The sequence below is a fragment of the Lactuca serriola genome, chromosome 2, assembly GCF_051521515.1.
Source record: "Lactuca serriola cultivar US96UC23 chromosome 2, Lser_US96UC23_V15, whole genome shotgun sequence".
NCBI classification, from domain to species: Eukaryota; Viridiplantae; Streptophyta; class Magnoliopsida; order Asterales; family Asteraceae; genus Lactuca; species Lactuca serriola.
In genome coordinates this window covers 124,991,870-124,995,893 of record NC_136409.1, presented here as the reverse complement: position 1 = coordinate 124,995,893, position 4,024 = coordinate 124,991,870, and the positions used below count along the sequence as shown (strand labels likewise).

The following is a 4,024-nucleotide window of genomic DNA, read 5'->3' as shown; positions in this document are numbered from 1 at the left end:
TGGCATGAACAGGAGCTCTTCCTTTTGCAAGCCTAAGCTCTTCTAGACATTCTGATTTCCTTATGCTCTGTTAAAGAAAATTAGAGAACACATCATGTAACGGTAAAAAGGGAATTGGGAAAAAGGAAAAGAAGTTATTAACTTAATATGGTACCTCCAAGAAAGATGCATTTTGGGGATCATCAAGTCTTCTCAAAGGACCATCGTTAACAGTGAAACCATTGGTCCAGAAAGTGATGGTGTGTGTGTGAACATCAGGTTCAGAGACTTGAGGAGTAGCTGATGTCTCTCCAGATAGTAATCTTCAACTTCCAGAAAAGCTTCTAGTAGTGAATTATAATACTTTAAGGTTCTGGCAAATTAAAACCATAGTGTAACCGACTTAGACTAAAATGGGAATAAGAAATATTATAATAACAGCAGATAAAGTTATAAGAATAGCCGACTTACATACCTATTGGAATTAAATAGCAAAGAACAAACATACACAAATAAATAAAGATTGCTGAAGATCAAAAAGAGTACTGATTAAGAATGAGAAATCGGCGATTAGGAGCAACGCTATTGACATATATGATGCAGGTTATATACATAGCATTATAAAAAATTTTGCCTTTTTGCCCATAATCCAAATGACAATTTTACCCTTTTTGATATCTCATTTTTTTTGGTTTCTGTTCATTGAATCAGAATGCAACTAAATGTCTTGCTGCTCTTGTCTCTGGTGGACAACAACAATTGCTCTCTGACATCATCATCTTCATGTGGGACCAATTGATTTCTCTTGAGGTGTTCAGGGGCAACTCCATGCCAAAACATCCTCTTTGCGTAATAAAATTGATCCAGCATAAATGGACACACTACCTGTGTATGTAGGTATGTATGCCATTGCCATCCATCAATAATTCCTAAACTGCCCTTCCTTTTTCTATTAATGTAACTAATACTAATCAAGGGTAAAGTTTTCCAAACACACCTGTGGAGTTCCCGCATGCAAGGCTGCTGAAGTTGATCCACTAGTCAAACCAGATTATACACAAAAAAGAACATTAGTACAGACAAGGGTAAAATTGTCTTAAAAGTATAATTGAATAAAATGTAATGATACGAAGAAATTGACAAGCCTGCAAAAGTTAAAAGCCATAAAGAACTAAAAAAACTAAAAAAAAAAGGTATTTTAGACATAAAAAGCCACCAGTTCTTAGGGGCCATAAAGAACTAAAAAAAATCCCGGTATTTTAGACATAAAAAGCCACCAGTTCTCTCTCCTAAAAATTACTTGATTAGTTGCATTTTGGGTTGGTAATGTAGAACTTTCTTGAGTCCAGTCCAATATAGATTTAGGAGGACCTACCAATGCTAGATAAAGGAGCTATAGAAAGGTAGAAAATCAAGCAAAAGACTGATTAATATTATATCAAACAAATAAATGGGAGACAAAATCAATGAATCCTTGATCACCCATTGGTAACTGTGCCTTAAAGATGTCTTTTTTTGGATTAGATACTCCAATCTGTTTGTTTCCTGAACAATAAAAACTTAAATAAATTATTACATGTACATATTAATACAAGAATTATTATAATCATAGTACCTGATTATGCTCATAAAGCATATGGTTTTTGGTGAAGTATTTGTGTGTATCTTTTCCTTTTACAAGCATTTCTTGATCAATTTGACTTATAATTCCAATCACACGTGCAAGCAGAGTAGTAGGAGAATCATTCTGGAAAAAAAACCTACAACAAACAAACAAACAAACAAACTCATACACCTCATTTTATTTATATGCATATTATTTTGTTTAAAGATTAAAATTTTAAAAGAGAAAAAGAAAAGGGATACGTACATTTCCAGTACAAAGTTCAGCTAAAATGCAGCCAAGTGACCAAACATCAATCTTTTTATCATAAGGAAGCCCTAAAAGAACCTCTGGTGCATGATAAGACCTTGATTGGACATAGGAACAAAGATGATCTGTTTCAAAACAATTGCTTCCAAGATCAATCATTTTCACTTCACTTCTGCTGTAACTCTTCACCAATTTATTCTCAGGCTTTAAATCACAATGTATAAGCCCTAATCCATGAAAAAACTCAAGTGCCTCCAAACACTAAATCGTTATTGACTACATAAACATAACAAAAATGTCACAAATCCCTCAAATAAGGACCAATATTCTAAACTTAAAATAAATATTGTAAGGGTTAAATGTGAGAAATAACAAGCGAGTTTCATATATTGATTTACTATTCCAGCATTGTAGTTTGAAAAATCTACCCAATTATATCAATGACATCCAAATTATAATGTTATAATTGAGTAGATAACTGAAAAGTAGAATGCTATGATAGAAGGCAGTGAGAGTAATAGGAATAAAGAGATTGTAAAAACAAAAAACAAAGCAATGCAATGGGAATAGGTAACCTTGTCCTTGATACCCTATATGGGTAAAACTAAGTCACCAGAGCCACACCAGCTGAGGGTCCATCTTTTGGAACTGCTCCTGCTAGGAAATGTATATGGATGTCCCGCCCTTCAAGCAGATTCCCTTCTCCTTCTCCACAACCCAGATTAAGCTTTGCTTCCTTGCTCTTACCTAATAATAAAATTAAGTAAATAAACAAACACACACTTATATAGATAGCAATTGAAGAGGAGATACCCAAGTCAATGCAAAAGAAACAGTGTAACAGATTGCCCCAAAACAACAAAAACCACATTGCTTACCAATTTTAAAAAATAATGTGTATAGAAATAGAAAACAGGAGATATTGAAGGAGCTCGTGCTGCATTTCAGCTTTGTGATACTTCTGAATCTGATTCATCTTTCATTGAAACCCCAATAAAAGAGGCCAATATGTTACAGCCTCGGTTATCGAACTTGATAGATAAATTTCAACTTGCTGAAATTTGTTCAGAGATTAAATACTTCACAATGGAGGACGAGAAAAAAATGGATTATAATATTCACGTATATATAATTAGAAGATATATAGAAAATTCGAATAAGCATCAATCGAACCTGTAGTTGCTGTCGGGACAATAGGAGAAGAGGGAGAAGATGAAATTGAGATCACTTAGTCTTCTACGAAGAAGGACTAGCGCTTCCTCTGCTATTCCCCGACCCATTGGGCTCATCCGTACACTTTCCTCTCCGAGTCTCCGGTAGACTTCAACTATGAATCCGGTGTGAGAATACAGGGTTCTTGATTCCTAGGGTTATAAGAACTCGTAGAACCAAAATCCCCTATTTCCCAAAAATACATCTTCTCACATACCAAGGCGCTTTCCCTTTATCGTTTCTGAGCGTCAAAAACGGGGCGAGCATGTATTTGGGCTTTCTGCAAAAGATTGAAACAAAGGAATTTGAGGTCAGGTGAGCATGAGATCATCAATGAGGAGAAGTGAGCAAGGGGTTGCAGAAGGTGAGGCCAGGTCGCCGGATCGATGCTATAGAGCACTGAGTGAGCGAGTGTTTTGAGTCTTAAAAAAGCCCTAGAATTAATATCAATATCGGTTCATGTGATTTTGTTATTCGACCCTTTTATGTTCGCCATCTCCCTCTTCCTTCTGCTCTGTTAGATGAAGAAAGGTGAAGTGAGATAGCAGTTGATGGTTTGCAGGGAAGATGGTTTGAGGTGTAATGGCACGATCTGATGCTTCTGGATATATTGATGGTGGTTGTTGTTACGGTAGAGATATCAACAGTATCATTCTCTGAAGCGGCGGCCATGAAGACGAAGGCCCTAGGGATTTTTCTTGCTAGTTGGAAGAGGCGGGGGGTTTAATTTTTGGGATTCAATAGGTGGGTGAAATCCCGCCTTAAAAACGCGTGTTTCATTAAAATTATAAAGCAACACATTTAGAGGACGCACATTTTATGAAAGGCGCCCTCCGCATTTCTTTTTTTTTTTCTTTTCTGACACTAATTGTAGGGCACGCACATATGCGTGTACTATCCTTCAAATTTTACAAAATTGACATTATTTTTTAGGGCACACACAAATGCGCATCCTCTATC

At 35.9% G+C, this 4,024-nt stretch overlaps 1 pseudogene; it reads right to left on the bottom strand.

Moving 5' to 3' along the window:
* Positions 1 to 1,417: 1,417 nt before the first annotated feature.
* LOC145089554 (uncharacterized) lies at positions 1,418 to 2,723 on the bottom strand (annotated as a pseudogene).
* Between the last annotated feature and the right edge of the window lie 1,301 nt (positions 2,724 to 4,024).